This window comes from Hermetia illucens, chromosome 1 (assembly GCF_905115235.1).
Source record: "Hermetia illucens chromosome 1, iHerIll2.2.curated.20191125, whole genome shotgun sequence".
Classification (NCBI taxonomy): domain Eukaryota; kingdom Metazoa; phylum Arthropoda; class Insecta; order Diptera; family Stratiomyidae; genus Hermetia; species Hermetia illucens.
Genome location: NC_051849.1, coordinates 104,585,674 through 104,607,065, shown reverse-complemented (window position 1 = coordinate 104,607,065; position 21,392 = coordinate 104,585,674). Strand labels below are relative to the sequence as shown.

General features: G+C 42.9%; 1 protein-coding gene across 4 annotated transcripts in view; it reads right to left on the bottom strand.

Moving 5' to 3' along the window:
• LOC119652132 (electron transfer flavoprotein beta subunit lysine methyltransferase-like) overlaps positions 1-21,392 on the bottom strand; it is a 241,981-nt gene that overhangs the window by 8,431 nt on the left and 212,158 nt on the right. The window contains exon 1 of one of the 4 annotated variants that reach the window (XM_038056103.1): positions 5,887-5,903. The exons of 2 other annotated variants lie outside the window; for them this stretch is intronic. The gene's annotated coding sequence lies outside the window, so the exon portion shown is untranslated. Of the gene's footprint in view, positions 1-5,625; positions 5,759-5,886; positions 5,904-21,392 lie in introns of those variants that run through there. One more of the 4 variants, XM_038056091.1, reaches the window with a different exon arrangement.

Below are 21,392 nucleotides of genomic sequence, written 5' to 3'. Positions count from 1 at the left end.
TGATCGTAGTCATCGTCCATAAAGTCACATTTGCCGTGGATGCTTTGTTGCAAGTATACGCACGTGTTGTTTATAACCGAACTAATGGTTGGCTTGAAAGTGATAGTAAATTCCCAATTTGCGGGCATGATTTCTTTTACAATGTATGGTGATGAGGAATGCTCCAGCTCTTTCCTCAGCAAGTGTCAACCTAAAGCTCTCTAACGAATCCTTAACTGAACTATTTGCTTCGCATGAGCATAATTCAGCTTCTTCTAGATGCCACAGTTAGATACTAGACAGCTACCTCACTCCCCCTTACCCCTCAAGGGGGGAAATCAGTTCGAGTACACACGATTGCAAATTGTTTTGCCCTTGAGCATGTGCGAGATGTACTGAAAACCCGATCAGCTGTGTTTAACATACCGCCCGGACTTGCCAATGTATTGGTGAGATTAGCAAGTTTTTGCTTATGTATAAGTGGATACGTGAAACAACTTTTTGCTATATGGGTGAGCACGCCGTAGTACCAGAATAGCAAAAGCTCACCGATCTCTCTCTTACCAATACGATTTGACGAAGATTATGCCTTTTCCTTGTTTAGCGTCTCTGATGTGTACAGATAAGCTTCTGCAAGCACATTTGCAAGTGGGGTCATTTTTGTAAGGGTACTGCCTATAGTAGATCTACTGTGCTAGATGCTTTGCGATTACAACCACTACTATGACTTCGATGTAACCCACTTGCAGAAGCTTATCTGTACACATCAGAGACGCTAAACAAGGAAAAGACATAATCTTGGTAAAATCGTATTGGTAAGAGAGAGATCGGTGAGCTCTGGTACTACTGCCGTGCTCACCCATATAGCAAAAAGTTGTCTCACGTTTTCACTTATACATAAGCAAAAACTTGCCGATTTCACCAAAACATTGGCAAGTCCGTGCGGTATGTCAAACACCGCTGATCGGATTTTCTTTACATTTCGCTCATGCTCAAGGGCAAAACAAATTGAAATCGTGCGTAATCTCACTGATTTCCCCCCTTGAGGGGCAAGGGAGAGTGTGGTAGCTGTCTAGTATCTAACTGTGACCGGAAGATTAAGTACATCGTTGTCATGATCACAGTAGATCTACTATAGGCAGTACCCTTACAAAAATGACCCCACTTGCAAATGTGCTTGCAGAAGCTTATCTGTACACATCAGAGACGCTAAACAAGGAAGAGGCATAATCTCCGTCAAATCGTATTGGTAAGAGAGAGATCGGTGAGCTTTTGCTATTCTGGTACTACGGCGTGCTCACCCCTATAGCAAAAAGTTGTTTCACGTATTCACTTATACATAAGCAAAAACTTGCCGATCTCACCAATACATTGGCAAGTCCGGGCGGTATGTCAAACACAGCTGATCGGGTTTTCGGTACATCTCACTCATGCTCAAGGGCAAAACAATTTGAAATCGTGCGTACTCGCACTGATTTTCCCCCTTGAGGGGCAAGGGGGGGTGAGGTAGCTGTCTAGTATCTAACTGTGGTCATGATGATCTACAGCAGCACAGTTGGTGTCAAGCGTCCGAGCGGATCGGACGTGTTTCAAAAGTGATCCGAGTAAAACGTTAGTGAAAGTAGTGAGACCAAACAAATCAATTGTGTGTGGCGCAATGTCAAAGCGCCAAGTTGACGATAAGTGACTGTCGCCCCAGGGGATGGATCCTGAGCCCAAAAGGATCCACCCCTATGGGGACAGCGAAGGCGAGGCCCCATCCAGCCCCGAAGGCAGTCGGGAATCTGCCCCCGAAGACAGCGAGTCAGATATGGCTCGCAAATCAACCGATGACGATGAAGACGAAGTCGCCGCGCTAAGGAGACAAGTCCAAGAACTCAAGACCTCTTTGAAGGAGATGACGAGTCGGTACGACCGGCTCAGTGCCCTCTCCAGTTCTTCATTGACACAATCTACAATAGCCCTCACCAACACAACACCACAGCACAATACACCAGGTACATCAGCCAATGAGAACCGAGAAGAACAGTCTAGAGAAGAAATCACAATTCCGAAACCCAGATACCCCCCCAACGGATACAACCTCACCGCAACCAACCGTATCACCAATGAAAGCCGCTCATCATCTTACTCAGCAGTTACAACAGCCATCCACCCACACCCCAACAACACCACCACAACCACACCACAAGCCGCTCAATCAACTAAACCAAACAAACAAGAGGTAAGTCAGGAAAAATTCCCACCATTAATTATCCGCGCGGACCCCACAACCACAAAAAAGATTACGACCCAAATCCTGTCCACGATCCCTACGAACATAGCACTTAAAAAAACCTCAATTCACTCCACCCACGTCCTCGCCACTTCCCAGGCAGATTATGAATGGATCAAAAAACTATCTAAAAGAAGGTAACCACCCCTTCCTCACGTATACCCCAACACACCTGAAACCCGTCAACCTAGTCCTTCGGGGACTAGATTTTACATACTCCCCTGAGGAAATACTCAAGGAACTACACCGCCTCGGCATCTCCGAAGCCATCAGCGTCCGTCAGTACGAGGCCAGCTCGTCCCGACTAAACGCGAAACCCCTCCACCTCTTCCTTGTAACGTTCTCCCCCAAATTCCAACAATCAACCCTTACAAAAGCCAGGGCGATGTTCCACTGCATCGTCAAGTCTGAGGCAGTACAACTCCGCACAATAGCTCAATGCCGGAACTGCCAGCGCATTGGGCATGCTGCGTCAAACTGCAACCTGCCATACCGTTGTGTTAAATGCAACACCCCCCACGGTCCACGCCAGTGCCCTAAGAAACAAGATGAGAACCCGTCCTGCATTAACTGCGGAGCCAACACACATCCGGTGAGTTATCGCAACTGCCCGATGTTCGTCCAAGCCCGCGCCCGCCAGTCACAACAATCCCTCCCCACAAAACCAAATCCCAGCCCACCAACCAAACCCGGTCCTCAACTCAAGTTCGCCCAGATTACTCCTTCACATAACCCGACATCCCCACCATTCTCATACGCCGCAATGGCTAGGAACGCCTTGCGCCTGACACCCAGTTTCGACCTCGACTCTGAGATCCTCTCACTATTCAACACCTCCACAGCCAAACTAGCCTCCCAACTCACCACATTCTTCCCCACATACAACTCCCTGTCCTCGCCAATGGAGAAGAGACTCGCGCTCCTCTCCTTCCTCTACCAAGTGTCCCCCAGTAATGTCCACTAAAGTGGTGTTACTGAACGTCAATTCTGTCGTCAGCCGACAAAAACACCACGAATTGACCGCCCACAAACCCAACCTACTCCTTCTCACTGAATCCAAACTGAACCCTAGGCATAAGCTGCACATCCCCAACTATACCACCTTCCGCTCCGATCGCATTGACCGCCAAGGCGGGGGCACAGCCATCCACCATCGCCCCATCCATTGAGTTAATCGTCGTTTCCATAGCCACACCGTTCTCCATCATATTCATAGGCAGCCTCTACTGCCCGATCAAGCCCTTAATCCCGCCGACATCTCCAACCTAGCACAGCACCTCAAAACCCTACCAGTTAGTCAACACAAACGTTTCTCCCTCGTACTAGGGGGCGACCTAAACGCCAAACATAATACATGGTATGACACCACCATAAACGCCAATGGCAATAGGTTAGCCAACTGGTACACGCTGCACTCCCAACCTTTACAGCTGACCCTCCTCCCCACCAACCAACTCACCTACCACTGGCGAAATACCCACTCCTTCATTGACCTCTTCCTGGTAAGTAACCACCTCCTCATCCACCCTAGCTACCCCACCTCCCCCCAAGACCTTCCCATCATTCCAGGCATGAGTGACCATGACGGAGTGGTTTTCCACTTCAACACCACGGATCACCTACCCAAATTCCAGTCTAAATTCCTTCCCAACTACGCTGCCACCAACTGGCAACGACTCAACCACAACCTAACCGACAAACTCTTGACTATCTGCCTCCCGCCCAATCCGTCTCCTTCCGAAATCGATTCCGCCGTGGAAAAGTTCACGGAGTTAACTCAACAAGCCTGCAATGAAACCATCCCCCTCAGTCCCCTAAACTACCAGGGCCTAATCACCCCCCCACCCCATGTCCTTGACCTCATCAAGCAAAAAGCCACCCTAAGCGGCAACTCCATCGACACAGATACGCTCCCCAGTTTAACTTCCTTAAATTACGTATCTACTCCCTGTCACACCTCATCCAATCCCACATTCAGACGCTATACGCTGACCACTACGCTGTGAAGCGCTTCGCGAAACTGCGCTCAGCCAGCTTCCTCTCCCACAACACCTCCCCCAAAGCACACACAATCTGGCGCGAAGGCGTCACCTACAAACTTTCCGACACTTTCAAATTCCATCCGCAACTATGCAAACTCATCATCAACTACCGCCAAGCCCGAGTACGTACCCACGATACCCTATCCGACCCATACAATCCTCCAGCAGGCATCCCCCAAGGCTCAGTACTATCAGCAACCCTATTTTCCCTTTACACCGCCGATGTACCACTTCAACACCCCCCCAACTCTCCCCTAACGGTCAAAACCATCCAATAAGCTGCCGACTTGATTCTTTACACCTCGTCCCGAAACATACAATCCGTCCAAAACCGCATCAGTACCACAATCCTAACCCTCAACAAAGTCCTCCAATCCTGGAAACTCCTCCTCAACCCCAGCAAATGTGAAGCCATCGTCTTCCGCGGTAGAGCCACCTTTACCCGCAAGATTCTAGCCGACACCCGCAACCTCAAGATCAAAATCGGAACATCCACCATTCCCTCCGTCCAATCCACTAAATACCTGGGAATAACCCTCAATACCCGCCTATCACCCGTGCCCCAGGTAAATTCCATCATCGCAAAAACCCTAACAGGACTAAAAACCTTATGGCCCATCCTTAAGAAAGACTCCGCTATCTCCACCAAAGTCAAACTCTACTGCTACAAGCAGCTGATCCGTCCCCTAATCACATACGGATTCGTCGCATGGTGCGACGTTTCCTCATCCCAAATGGAACGTCTACGAGTACGTGAAAGGAGGTTCTTTCGCCTATCCCTCTCCCAATCATATCTCCACCTCAACCAAGCCGTCTATGACGAGATAAAATGCTCCCGCATAGACCAGATCCTCCTCACCTCACTCACCAAATTCCTCACCAAATGCCAAACCCACGAAAATAGCCTCATCCAGTTCTACTCCCACATCCGCAACCATAACACGAACCCCTCATACCGTCACCATTCACTCCCTACAGACCTCCTAACCCTGTCCTCTCAGAACAGCAGCTATCGCAACGGCAAACTGATATTTAACCGCCCATACGATCGACATCCGCCTGGCCTCGTCTACTCCACCGCCCAATAACAACACCATCCCCTATATGTATCCTTCCTCCACCCATTCACACAAAACAATAATTTCACCGCATAAACTACAAAATAAGAGGGGTTTTTCCTGACTTTCCCCTCTATAGCATAAGTCTTAGGATCAGTTAGTATTACCTTAAATTAAGTCTAGTAATAAACGAAATGTTAGTCTCTAGGAAAAGTTTTATACTGTTAGAGATAAGTTTAGTATTAAGTTTAGCCATGAACTATGTACAAACCAAATATGATCAATAAATTAAATGTGTTAACAAAAAATGATCTACAGCAGTGGGACCAGCAAACCAGCCCTGTGGGCCACACCTCTATGAGGGTTTGTTCATCCAAAGTTTTTGGACACCAGTTTTATGTGTTTCTCCGATGATCGCTGTGGGTGTAGATCTCCTTGACGCGCCAGAACATATTACGCGTCAGTGCAGGACTGACAAAGGTCAGGCCTACAATAAAATCCAATCTTTCTTCCCAAACGGTGTTTACATTACCTATGTCAGAATATGTCTAACTGTGCTATTTTTACTGACAAAGTTATAAGCAATAGTCTGAGAAGTTACCTCCAGATGGAACAATTATGCACTTAAATTCGTCCATATAAATACACAAAACATTTCATACTCAAACGTTGAGCTTCCGATTCTCGACTTATTTTATAGTATTTATGGCAAACGATCGCGATAATGCTAGCATATGCAGTCACCGCCAGTGGTGTCTGTCTGCGGAAATTTGCAAGTTTTACTCTCGGGTAAGTTTTAGTGGATGCCATCACCTTTTTCAGGCGGCGAGGATTGCCTTCATTCATGTGGTGTTACCAAATCCTTCTACAAAACAAATTGCTTCTGAACAATTTGTTTTTATAATACTATGTCGCTCTAAACATCATTCCAGTTGGAAATTAGAAATTTTCCACATCTAAAATGAGTGAATGAAAAATGCTCGCAATGCTAATCTGGCGGATGGGTAAATAAATATGAATAAATGAGATGCACCTTGAGTAATTTACAAACTAGTCGGAAAGCAGCTACTGTTGATCATTGTCTTGTCTTCTCTTGTGACTTGATTTGAATTTGAATAATAGTGACACAAAATTCAAACGCAATCGTATATTATCAATTAAGATTGGAATTAAAGTTGAAGAAATGTTAACTCACATTGAAATGATCCTCAGGATTTAAACCTGACTCCAAAGAAACTGGATTCCGTCGGACGATCGCGATCCACTTCTTTTGAAAATCTCCATTCGGAACAGCCAAAAAAGGTTTCTGCGGGGTTTTGTGAAGTTATTTGTGCGACATGAAATAATATTTCATTGTCCTTCTTGGCGGCAAATTAATATTGACAGTTTCACACAACATGGCGCAGGCTTTTCAGTCTGTTTGAAATTGGCTGAAATTTCAAATGCTGAAAATTTCAAACACTCAGCTTTTTTCCAAAAATGGTCTTTGAGAGTTTTGTTAAATTACACCACAGAAGTGATTTCCGTCCTTAGTGAAAATAAGGCGGGGAGTCTATTCCCCAGTATAATGTCCCATATTATGGACTATATTAGTGCATCGTTCTTGCATGAATTAAGGGGGTTTATCTTCAATTTACAAAACATACTAGTATTAACTTTATTTGAACAGATTAGGATTATTAGAATAGAGGGTAATTTTAGATCTATTTATTCGCTGTGACAAGCTGACGGGAAACTTCGTTTGTTAGTATGCAGGATTCTTCCTTTTTACGGCGTAGCACCCATCAATTTTTCGAATACATTTCTTCCAGTTTCTTAACTCTCATCACGACTTCCACTTGTATAAAAAAATATTTTTATTAGTTACGTGTGTTAATTTGGTCTTCCCTAATTGCGCGATCGACATTAAAGTGAGATTTTGGGACATATAACTTTGAGATTGTACCCATCCTTATATCGATTGCTATGTTATCTGATTTGCAATTCAGTGTTTCCTGGAAATTCGTTGTAAAGCATTTCCATTGGGGTTTCGAGAACCCTTTTACATTCTGGAGTTGGCAGGTGTAATGAATTCTATGGTAGGCTGTTCTAAATTTTCGAATTCGAATAAAAAGTGGTCAAACAGTTCGCTATTTCCCATTGTTAATGGAAAGCGTGATAACTAATGGCAACGATTATATAATTAAAATTCTAGGATCCAGAGGTGTTTCCATTCCATATTTCCCATTTATTTCATTAACAATTTCCTTATTTTTCATATTTATTAATTACTTTTACGTTGATCGTCATTTTTGTTTTCTGATTCGTATATTTTTTTGCCTCTTATTTTAATTTCATATTTATTTTTTATATTTTCTATATTTTGCCATATAGTTTTGCTTGGATTTTCGTCTTTATTGAATTAGCTTCTTTAATTTGAGGAATCTCTCTTCCCCTCCTTCTCTCTAACCCGCGAGGTTCATATTAATAAGGGGCATGCTCAAATATCTGAGGGTGACAAAGTAGGGTGGAGCCCCCAAAGGTCCATATAAAAACCATACTTAGTGCCTACGACACAATCAGCCAAAAACGAGAGTAGAACAGTTATGCTAAAGCACAAAAAAATGTGATCAGAAGGAGACTTCAAGCGCTGATGAGATTGATTCCAGACAAAATCTTGCCTCGCAGAACTTTCTTCACGATGGAAAATGGAAGAAAGTGAAACTGGTTATATGGGCACAGTTGGTTTGGTAGACGGACGTTATAAACCTGTAAAGGTTCCCAGCTGATGGCGAATGTCTGGCAAAAATAAAACAAGGCCTCCACCCTGCCACTTCCACTTTTGTCGTAACTACCATTCCCTCAGAACTTCTGTTTCTCTATTTTTATTTTGCAAAAACTTTAATTTCCTCAAGTATTAGAAGGGAACGAAGGTGGTTAATCGTGTCAGGGCAGAGGCACCTCCTAGGACACTGCCTCACATCTGCCCTGGGAGCAGCGTGACCGAAGCGGTTCGCAGGCGTTATATGGGGTGCGAATTATATCGAACGTAAATCCACCCACTCTTCAGACGAAGGCTTGGCTGGAGCTAGAAAAAACAACATGTGCTCCGAGCTCGAATAACAACACCACCCAGAATCCCCTCTGACAATCAGGTGAGAGTTAACACTGAAGCCATCCACAACACAACCCTCCGCGACACCTATAAGAGGGAAATGGATGCCGCAATAACCGCAGTCAACAGAGGACCTGGAGATGAAGCATCAATAATTGATCTTCACAACCACCTGAAGAACGTTATCATGGATACGGCCACAAACATACTTGGCCCCAGCCGCAAAAGGAGTCGGAACGGCTGGTTTGACGATGAATGAAGCTAGCAACGGAACGGAAGAATGCTGTATACCGAGTAATGTTGCTTTCTCAAAGAGAAGCGACTTCATGGACGGAAAAAGGAAACCTGGGAGAACCAGCAAGTCTGTGAACTAGAAAAGTACAGGGAGCAACCGCACCAGGCGCGGAAGTTTCACCAACAAGTCAGCAGGATGAAGCCTTATACACCTCGATGCTCATCCTGCCGAGACAAAGAGGGAAATCTGATTTCCGACAGAATGGGCATATTGGAGCGATGGGTTGAGTACTTTGATGAGCTACTGAACAACCAGAACATCGGCGAGTTGGAGGTCCCGCCAACTGAAGACGACGGACAAATACTGCCACCACCAAGTTTAGGAGAAACAGTCCGTGCAATTCATCGGCTAAAAAATCATAAGTCGCCAGGAGCCGATGGAATTACAGCCGAATTGGTTAAATATGGAGGCGACCAGTTACACCAAGTGGTTCATGAACTTGTGCTCAAGGTATGGGACAGTGAATCATTGCCTGCCGATTGGCAATGAGGCATTATCTGTCTCATACATAAAAAGGGAGATATCACACAGTGCAGCAATTATAGAGGTATCACATTGCTGAGTACCATCTATAAGATATTCTCCGCTATCTTGCTAGGCCGGATAGTCCCATACGTCCAGAACCTCATTGACCCATACCAAAGAGGCTTCACTCCAGGCAAATCAGCAACAGATCAGATTTTCTCTCTGCGACAGGCGATGGAAAAACTGTTGGAATATGGACAACAGTTGCACCATCTATTCATCGACTTTAAAGCCGCTTCACTCCAGGCAAATCAGCAACACATCAGATTTTCTCTCTGCGGCAAGCGATGGAAAAAACTGTTGGAATATGGACAACAGTTGCACTATCTATTCATCGACTTTAAAGCCGCCTATCATAGCATAGCCAGGGTAAAACTGTACACGGCCATAAGAGAATTCGGTATCCCGACGAAACTTATAAGACTGATTAGGCTGACCCTGATCAATGTACGAGGCCAGATAAAAGCACCAGGATCACTCTCAAGACCAGTCGACATCAACAACGGTCTACGACAAGGGGATGCTCTATAATGCGTCCTTTTTAACCTGGCCCTCGAGAAAGTGATCTGCGATGCTGATGTAAATGCAAGAGGTACGATCCTCTTTAAGTTCACCCAACTACTGGCCTATGCTGACGATATCGACATCATGGGAAGAACCACCCGAGACGTACAAACTGCCTCCATTCAGATCGAGCAGGCGGCGCGAGATCTTGGGCTGCACATCAATGAAGGCAAGACAAAATACATGGTGGCAACGTCAGCACCGAAGACGAACCAACCAACAACATCAAACCGCACTAGTCAAACAGGAAGAATAAGGATAGGAGAATACAACTTTGAGACCGTTGACAATTTCTCCTATCTACGGTCGAAAATCACAACCGATAACAGCTACGATGATGAAATCCGCGCACGGTTGTTGTCAGTCAACAGAGCCTATTTCAGCTTACAAAAACTGTTCCGCTCGAAACGTCTCACCATGTGGTCAAAGCTTTTACTGTACAAGACTATGATCATGTATTCCTCGGAAACTTGGGTTCTTAGCAAGAAAAATTGCGAACTCTTGGCCGCGTTCGAGAGAAGAATCCTCCGAAGAATTTTTGGCCCCCTATATGAGGATGGACGATTCCGTAGCCTACACAATGACGAAATCTATGAGCAATACCATGATCGTTTGATTGTGGATAAAATCCGGCTCAATAGGTTACGGTGGGCGGGTCACTTAATCCGTATGGATGAGGATGATCCAGCCCGAAAAGTCTAAAAGTCTATAATCTATGGTAGAAAAAGAAAATGAGGCAGACCTTGCCTGAGATGGAGCGATGGCGTAGGCCAGGACGCCAGACAGCTTTTGGGGATATCGAATTGGTGGACCTCGGCGCAAAACCGGGATGTCTGGAGTTCCTTATTAAGGCAGCCCTAGACCGGATACCGGTTGTTGCGCCGTTGATAATGATATATAGTATATCGTGCTAGGGACAAATGTTCACTCAAATGTTTTTATCAAAGCAATACACAAAACCTTTCATACCTGAAGTGTCCAGCTTCTGATTTCCAGACTCTTTTGGGGTGTTATTTGAAATAAAGCGTTATTAAAATCGATTCAATGTCTGTCTGTTTGTCTGTCACACCCAATTTACTCGAAAACAGCTAAGTCTATTGTCACGAAATTTGGAGAAAAGGTGGGGTCTGTGGATACAGCAACTGATGCTATTTTGTGTTGAGTTTGAAGAGGGTTTCCCATACATGCGAAAGGAGGGGTGTACATTTTGTTTCACAGAATATGATCACGTTGGGTTTCAAAGGAAAGGGCTCGATTAGTATTTCTCGAAAGTGATCTTTTTTCTGATATTGGGTGAAACATAGGGGAGTGAAGGCTCAAAATCTGTGCCCCCAAAAAGTGAAACACGTCTCCTTCTCGGAACCTATCCAACCGAAAAATCTGGAAAAATCACAGTGATGCATCTATACGAAATTTAGGCCTCAAAATACAATCCGTTCCGATATCTGCACAAATAGAGTTGACAATAGTATATTACCATATTTTGGAAATTTATGTGGAAACCCCCTCAAGTTCTTCTCTGGTAGCAGTATAGGGGATAATATAGGGCATAATTATGAAAAATTTGGATGCAATCCAAGTATTATTAACAAAGTTATAGAAGGTTAAGATTTTCAATTTTACGCAAATTTCTTGCACTCTAAAACGTGTATGACGTCATCATCACATAAAGTGAGCTTAATATGAATGAAGTGATCGTTGGGACATTTACCTTTTCCTTTTTAGCTTTAGTTAGTTATTTGTATATCAGTATCAATTATTGGAGACATATATATGCATGTAAGTGCTTAACATGATGAAGTTTGCGGGTAGTATTTAATTAGATGGACATGTGTGTACGTTTGTACCAGCGTTATTTAATTTACGTACATATATGTTTGCTTTTGGGCGTAGAGTAAAAGTGGAAAGGTGTAAAGATACGTTAGATCAATTTAGATGCGCACATATATCTGCACGCACCAGTATACGGAAGGCAATGCTTGTTTATTCAGGACGAGCGCAATATTTATTTCTTTAAAATGTGTGTACATATGTATATTTTAAAGTTTGGTAATATATGAAGGAATATTTTGAATTCTTAGCTATGTGCGAATGGGAGAACGTGCACACAGAGTTGGTTACATAAGATTAACACAAAACCTTTATACCCGAAATGCCGAGCTCCCGGTATTTCATTATTATGATTTTTTAACTTTGGCTGCAAAGCAGATCGCAAATCGACTATATCCACATAAGACGTCGGCATTTCATCATCATCATTGACTGTAAAGCCGTTCGCTATCAAAACATCGCACCTCAACATCCGCCGTTGATATCTTTCTTGCGAACCAAACCAGCGGTAACACAGCGTGGGGAGCTTAATGGTTGCAATTTGGTGGTAAAAGGGTAGTATAGGTCGCAGGGCGAAACGTGGATTGGTTCCCACGATGGAGTATAAAACCTGGGAAACGCCTGCTGAATCAATACCAGCTCTACTACCAAACCCCATCCCCACCTCCATGTAATGACCGCTGAGAGATGGATGAAGGCCAGTCTTCCGCGCCCAAAAACCGGGACAAATTGTACCAAATGTTCCTCCAGGTTGGGGGTTGGGTAGGGCTGACAACCATACACGGAAAACTAACGTTACGAAGTCACAGAAGTAGCCTCGGACAGGATGGGCTTTACAACGACAAACCCGGCAACGACAACGGAATAACGATTTGTGCATTTTCTCATGGAACGTGCGCTCTCTGTACAGAGATGGAGCTGCCAAGCAGCTAGCCGATACCCTGTCCCAATATAAGGCTGATGTAAGTATCTTCATCCAGATCGAGCAGGCGAGATCTCGGAGTGCACATTAATGGAGGCAAGACGAAGTACATGGTGGCAACGTCGGCGCCAAAAACCAAAGAACGAACAATATCGAATCGCACTGGTCAAACGAAAACAATAAAGATAGGAGACTATAACTTTGAGACCGTTGAAAATTTCTCCTATCTAGAGCCGAAAATCACAACGAATTACAGCTATGATGATGAAATCCGCCCACGGTTGTTGGCTGCCAACAAAACCTATTTCAGCTTGCAAAAACTGTTTCAATCGAAACGTCTCACCATATGGTCAAAGGTCTTACTGTACAAGACTATGATCTTGCCAGGCTTTATGTATTCCTTGGAAACCTGGGTTCTTTGCAAAAAAGAAATGCGAAATTTTGGCCCCCTTCATGAGGATGGACATAACGACAAAATCTATGAGCGATACCAAGAGCTTCAGGTTGTGGATAAAATCCGGCTCAACAAGTTGCGGTGGACGGATCACTTAATCCGTATGGAAGAGGATGATCCAAGCCGGAAAGTCGATAAGGGTAACATCTATGGTAGAAAAAGAGACGAGACAGACCCTGCCTGAGATGGAGCGGTCGCGTAGGTCAGGACGAGAGACAGCTTTTAGGGATATCGAATTGGTGGACCTCGGCCTAAAACCGGGGTGTTTGAAGTACCTTATTAAGGCAGGCTTAGACCGCATACCGGTTGCTGCGCCGTTGATGATGATGGATTTGATGGGAAAAGATAAGAAGGGATCTCGCTCACACCAATTGGCAAATTTCCAAAAATGCCAACCGGCAAAGAAAGTTATTGCTGCTACCCGAGTGCTCCATTATAAAGATCTTTACGATAAACTGGGCATTTAAAGCGGCGAGAGAAATCTATATCTCAGAAGGGGCTGCATTACATTTTTGTTTGAGTTTGATCAAAATCATACTATTACCAAAAGTTACAGTAGCTCAAAGTTGTCTTTACCGTGCAAATTTACTGCAACCCAAAGTACTAAATATCAATATCACACAAATGAGTAGTCTGACGTGCTAAATTCATATATATTACGAACTATGTGCAAATGTCCCGCACTTAAATGTACTTACAGAAGAAACAAACACAACCTTTCATACCTGGAGTGCCGAGCTTCCGGTTTCCTGACTTTTTTAGGAGTGCGGGGAGTTGAAATCACAGTACATATAATAAGTAGTACCCACATTCAATGGACCGGACTCGCGAGTGTATTGGGGAAGCTTATCCGTACACATCATAGATACTAAACCACATGTAGATACTGCCAAATGTGCCTATAATGTGTACGGATAAGCTTTCAAAATACATTCGCAAGCTAGTCTATTGAGTGTGGTGCTGCCTGTTAGATATACTGTGGTTGAAATAATATGTCGCCAGCTTGTGACGAAAATCGTGATGGGTAGGGGTGGTTCGTTGGGTTTGTGTTGGTTCCCTGTAGATGCCGAAGTGAGCCAACCTGCCCGGGTTCATTCTTCAGGCTCTCCATAAATATTGTATTTCTCATAACAGCTGGTAGAGTGGATTATCCATCGCTGAGCCTGGAGTTATTTTGTAAAATGCATTTCTAAATGTCAAATAGGACTGACTCGTACAAGTGAAAGCATGGCAACGGGCTTAAAAGATATGGTCGACACAAGTTCGAATTTGGACATTGCATCTGATTGTCTGAACTACGATGAGGTTCCGCAGAACGTATTCTTCCAAATTCCAAGATTCGTGGAAGAAGGAGAAACCTAAAAAAATCATCGAAATGCTATCCCGGTTAATAAATTGCGCATAAAAGAAGGGAGACCTATCTAAAGTGAAATAACTTCATCCCGTTATGTAACACCACCACGGGCAGAGGGAAGTCAGGAGTAGTTTTAATGAGTAAAAATCGCACAAAGTAGCGCGTTCAGGCCAGCGTACTTCGAAAATTTACTCCTTAAAAAAGAATGATGATGATTACTTGGCATAAATGTTATTTTGTCAGTTAAACTATAATAAAGAATATTTATAATAAAATCATCTCAATCATTTTAGCTTAAAGTATTTTGAGTTCACAAATTTGTCTTTTAGTGTGTTTTATGTAGCTCCGTATGTTTGCCTAAACGTCGGTATGTATAATCATCAAATATCGTGACTTAGCTAAAAATTTCGTCGAGTCACTCCCGCAAACAAAACATGGAGCAGATATTCCAGTTTCTAGCTTTCGATAGTTGGAGTATGTCAACAATGACTCTGGCTAATCATGAATGAGGAATGTGATGCAACAGCCCCAAGCCAAGATTGTGTTAATGCTTAGTTGACACTAGTATCGTATGGATCCGGTACCCGATTCAATAGGATGGATCTGGTGCTTATTAGCATTCTAAATAGCTGAGCAATCTCATGTGAACTTTGTGAATTTGATCCAATGACGACAGCAAACCGGTAGAGAGGTAAAGCACGCTGGAAACGATCATGGGGGTTTTACGGTGTTGAGTCAACCGAAGACAAACTAAGCATTGGTCTGAGAAGTATATTCACCTGTAGAGGATGGAAAAAGCTGGGAGTTGGTGTTAGATTTCAACATCTAGTATAGGAAATTATGTTGTGTCAATCTTAAGAATTCCAATGCGTCAGACGTGGAGCGAAAGTTCAATGAGGAAGGGTGAGGGCGAGACTGTCGAGCAGACATAATATGGAGAAATGATGAATATATCTGAAATTGATTACGGTGCAGTATGTGCTAGCGTGTGCTAATTTGACTCAATGCGTAACTGAGAACCCTTGTCAGTGAATCATTGTTTAGGATGTTACTAACAATATTTTCGTTAAAACGTAAAAGCGAATTTACTGCACTTTCGGCCGATTGTGAAGTTTTGACTCATTGCATTGCAATGAGCACTCATCTCAGCTGTGCAACATTCTGATGATATTCTACAGTTAGAATAGCTAATTTTCTATAAAATTATATAAATGCTTGGACCACATTTTTTTACCTTTCGAAATTTCCTTAAAATATTTGTTGTTAGGGTTGTTGTTCAGATGGGTTTAAGATCGGTTGTTTACCAACAACTCCCCAAATCTTCATATGGTCTCTTAGGCCCGTAGACAATTAGGTAGAACCGTTGTCATGTTAAATATTTTGCAAGCCTTCTTGGTTTTTTAGGTTCAATCTTGCTCAATGGTATAGAAAGGGTTTGTAGATTCCACTCAGATTAGATTATAGACATGCCTATAACTAAATGCGGGAGGCTAAGTGTCTGTCAGACGACAGAGAATTATTTTCTTGGTTGCAGCATAAGGAACGAAAAAGTTATCGTGGACGTTAGAAACCTAATCGCATATTTTGCCTGTGTAAAAAGGAAAGGAGGACACCCAAATTAAGTGGCCATTTTCAGAAAGTTTCTAGCCGAAAAATCGGATGATATCCTTATGCCGCATCTAAGTCCTAAGTCATACCTCCCATATCGATGTCTACCTGAATAAAGTTAATAATAGTATATTATTGTATTTTGTGAATTTAATTACTTCATGCTAGTAGTACAGAAATTTTCCTTTTGGCAGCAATATAGAGCATCAAACTAGACTAATTATAATAGCTTAAATTTATTTGCAAATCTTTGGGGAAAAACCAGCTTTGTCAAAAAAACAGATGTTGCCAAAAATTTAAAAAACATGTTTCTTATTCCATATTTTTTGTTTCAATGGTCATTTTTAAGGTTTGGTTTGGAAAACAAAACCTTATTAAAATCGGTTCAATGTCTGTCTGTCTGTCTTTTTTTTGGCTGGGGGAAATCCATCATGGATACGTATCTGGAATTTAGGACACGCATGCCAGACTCTTACCGACTGAAACCTCCCATATTTTCTCCATACTCTCCCCGCGAGACCACCGTTTCGGTATTGCTTCGCGGGGCTGTTCAGTTCTTAGCTGTTCTCTCTAAAAGAACTGCTACCGTTTTGCGTGGTGTTAATGGCAGTAGCTTCCCTTCTATGTCTCCGCTGTACTTCTGCTGCTGTTAGTTGCTGGTGGATCCGTTTCACCATTGCAACTACCCCGCCCCATGTTGTATTTGATTGCACCATGTACCTTATCAGATTTTCCACCCTTAAACGGGTATTTAGCTCTGTGTCAACCTTTCTCCTTGAGCTTTTAAATCTAGTGCAGGCGAAGAAAATGTGAGTGAAATTATGCGGTGTTTCCAACGATTAATTAATTGAAATAATAAAAACTTGTTGTTTCTTTTTCGTTGGTGTGGATATTTATTCTTGCAAATACCGATATTTCGGGAACCACTTGTTCGCTTCATCAGTGCTAACTTGATGATGTGCACTGATGAAGGGAACAAGTGGTTCCCGAAATATCGCCATTTGCAAGAATAAATATCCACACCAACGAAAAAGAAACAACAAGTTTTTATTATTTCAATCGAAGAAAACGTGTTCTGCATTTTCGGCTGTACCTTCAAACGTAAAACAATCGGGCGATTCATCTAGACCGAGCCTATAAAGGTAAGTCCTGTATCCACCGTGTCCGGTTAAAAACTGAGTCAGATCGTAATTCGTCTCACCGTGGTTCCGGATAGTCCACATGCTTATGTCTGCGATAAGCCTGTGGGTCCACCGGCCATTCTCCGCCTGGTCCCATGCTGTTTGCCATGCAGCCAGTGACCGCAAACGCTCAATTTGCTTGTTCAGGCTTGTTTCCAGATTTTCGTACAGACGATTTGCCTCATCGGTTATAATATCTACCGGGATCATCCCCGCAATCACGCATGCTGCCTCATAAGATGTTGTTCGGTAGGCGCAACATGTTCGGAGGGCGCTTAATCGGTATGTAGCTTGAAACTGTCTACGGTTTTCTCCGATTTTTATCGCCGACGCCTATACTAGTGCCGCGTATAAAAGTACAGAGCTGACGACCCGCGATAAGAGTAATTGTCGACTGTGCTTCGGGCCGCCTACATTTGGAAGCATCCTTGCCAGTGTTGAGCTGATTGTCGCCGCTTTGTGCCCAGTAACCTTTAGGTGGGGTTTAAAACTCAGCAGTCGGATACCAGCCGTCTCAGCTGTGAATGAATACCTGAGTCAAATCAGGGTAATAATCTCTCTCTATAGGGTACTGTCACCCTGTAGTGTACCGTTACAGTCTTGAATGAAGTGCTCTAACATACTTGAAGGCCGTGATCCAATTGGATTGTTGCACCAACGATTATTATTATTATTTCTTTGGTAAGGATAAGGGTATCAATGGATGAAGTGAGTTGAGCCTGGTATGACGCCAGCTGAACACCTTAGTTGTCGCATGTGTCACACGTATCCTCCATTGGATATCCAAACAATAATAATCGTTGGTGCAACAATCCATATTGAATCAGGGCCTTGAAGTGTGTTAGAACACTTCATTCAAGACCTTAACGGTACACTACAGTATACTGTAGGAGGCAATGTAGTCAGCATTGGATATCCAAAGGCAATATTAAATTAGGAATTGAAGATTTCACGAAAACTATTTGAAGAAAGAGAAAAATTTGGATTTTTTTCGCTGTACATAACATGAAGCTTAGGTGTGTTCAGTTCATTTGAAAGATAAAGCTTTTGGATTTTCTAAAGCTGTAATGAGATTGTCTTCCTTTCAAAGAACGAATAAAATTCTCGAATTTTCCTTTAAGGAATAATATAGCACTGGAAAGGTTCGTTTAGGTTTCCAGGGTAGTGAAACTTATGAAAGTAGCTTTACTATCTGTCTGACGGTCACACAAACTTTGCTCGAGAATGGTTACATCCATTACGTGAAATTTGGAGGATAGGTTGGTATTGTGAGCCCTAACGTATACTGATGTCGTTGTAGGTTAAGTTTTATGGGGTCCGCATTCTTGCGAAAAGCGGAAACAAGTAAAATGTCACATGTCACACTTATGTCGATCGCCTTAATAAAACGCGTATTTATCGGCCCGGATGACGTTCAATTGACTTCGGACAAGAATTGAAGCCAAGACTTTACATGTGTTTCTTGAAGAAACCCAAGGTTTATGGACTAGGTATAGCAGATTAATGATCAGTTAAGATTTTATGGTTAAAAATCACATTCTAGGTTTTAGCCCAAAAACTATCCAACGAAATTCTTTGAAATTTTTACGACTTATTCAGAGCATATTTCTACGGTTTGCAAATGAAAATAATTGCGATTCATTCATAAATTGGCCATAATATGGAGCATGATACGTTTGGTGGATAGTCTACTATTATCAACAAAGTTTTATAGAATGTAAAATGTCACGCATTAAAGTGAATAATCTAGCATTTTCAAGACATATCGAATGGCATCCTACATGGAGTAAAGATACAAATTCCACTGTCGCCAGCGGGATTCGAACCGCGATCTTCCGAGGCGTTGTTCTAATCACTGAGTTATTTGGACATTACCATTAAGATCATAGTTACTGCTGTGCAAGCATGCAAACAGACGACCACAAACTTCCATGGCGGATTCGAAACTCAGGGCAAATCGTTAGGCTGCCGATTAATCAACTCATCGCTTCGTTAAGGTAGCATTATGCTCACATAATGCGATAATGAGAGATTTGAATGCAAAAAGAAATTCTTGTTATCATAACACAACATAACAACGAAAAGATTGCTATAAGATCAGTTGGATGTCAATTTACTGGACCTCCCCACCGGCTGTTAGCCGTCGAGTGATGGTGACACGTCTACAGTTATATATGAACTTATGTAGGATTATATTGCAGCGCGGATTAGAATTTTTTAAGAGGTTTTGAATTTGCTTTTCACATATATATTTATCATAAACACAAGACACAAGACCTGATTGAGCGCGGAGATCAGACAATGATAGAAGAAGTGGGGAGCAATTAAAAAACAAATATTATCGGATGATCCTCCTCGAAGTCGATGCCGGCAATTCTTTTGTTACGAACATAATTAGAAGATAATTCCTAAATCTGCTGCTGATTGCGACATGGTCGACCTGATTAGGTATTCATTTCCTGGTAGTTGGAGTCACAGTTACAGCCCCGTTCTCGAACAAATTGTTGCTTAAAACTTAACCGTTGTATTATGGTCACCAAGAGCACGCCTTCCGACCGTATACCTGACCAAGGGGTCACTTTACCATTGACATTGTCCATCACGACCAAAATATCACTTTTAGGAAGCGTTCTGCACTACGTGTAATTTGCAGTAGTTTCTGCGGTCCACACACTGTAACCACCTCCTCTTTTTACGCATAATGAAGTATTGCTTCAAGTAGGATGACTCTAGCCTACACCAGCATACCCATCTCTTTTTCTCGATTTCTAGACATCAGCCAGTTCTTGCAGATACTTTTGTATCCCTATTAATATCGTTTTCAACGCAATTTATTTTTGAATTTCCCCTGAATGGCGCATAATGCGTGCAAAAAGTCTACGCGCCATATATTTCTAGGGCAAAACCACTCGCCACTCTCTCTGAGATAGTGAATTCTTTTGCGTGGCTTAATCAGTAATGGAGTTATCGCCCTTTCTTAAAGTGTGGCCTATCTACTGCCAGTTTCGCCTTCTAATCAACACATCTACCGGTACTTGGCCTACATGAAGATCCAGTTCTTCTTTCAACACTAGACTGCATCGACGATACGCAGAGGCAGTTGTTAACAGAAGCATCGAGCCTCTGAGTACAGGGGTGGTCACTTTCCATGTGCTGCTCACAGTACAACAGTACAGAAAACAACCTCAAATCGATGTTGGTATTGGAATAGCTGCATTTCCAGATTCTAGACAAACCCGAGAAATCGTATCTAGCGCTGTTATTGCCACTGTTCATATGAAGCTCCTCGTCGCCGTCAGCAGAAACAACACTGCCAAGATAGAAAAATTAGGAAATAGGCAGAGTGCAACGACCAGACACTGACAACCTTGGTTTTTTGGTGTTTATCTTAAGTTAGGTGACACTGTATGAGAGTCAGTAGCTTTGGGTTTTTTCTCGAAATCTCTTTATTCCTCCTGTTGTGAGGTAGATAGTTATCAGTTCAACTAGTGTCGTGGTGCACCGTTTTGATGCCACATATTCCTAACACTTTGGTAGAGTCCACATAGTAGCCCGTAGCATGCATGAAGGAAAACAGCTCTCGAACCCTGCTGTTAGATATCTCTGGGAGGTCCTCAAAGAATGGTTTATGTTCTATCCGTTTTCTGGGTCTAGCCAGAGCATTCATACATTGGATCTTGAACGAAAAGCATGCTAAACCGTAGAAGCATAATCTACGCCTGCAAGGTGTACACGAAATCAAATATTCGGTTTATCTTTCTAACGGGTGAAGTAAGGGCATTGTGGGCGCTGAGGTAAGTCCCGCCATTTTTCGACTTATGAAGGTACAACACGGTTGCGAGGCGTATGATTAGGCTTTGTATAACTTCAAAGTAATTGAACATTTTTAGTTGTTCGATAACTTTGTCTATTTTTGGCATTGTTTTAGATACCGGTATATCGCCATCCTAGGGGCTATACGGTAACCATTTGGGCTAACCCTTATTCTGTCCACTACTCGGCTTCTCCCAACTTTGGGCGAATATATAGATGTTCCTGGAAATACTCTTCGCGGTAAGATTGGGCATATTTGGTCAACTAATAAGTTTCGTAGTAATGATGAATAATCATCTTTCAACAGATGAACTATTTGATTTTTCTTTTTCCGGCACGTGATGCATGTTAGTCAGGAGCGAAGAAAGCTTTGAGTTTTCAATCAGATGTTTGAGGAT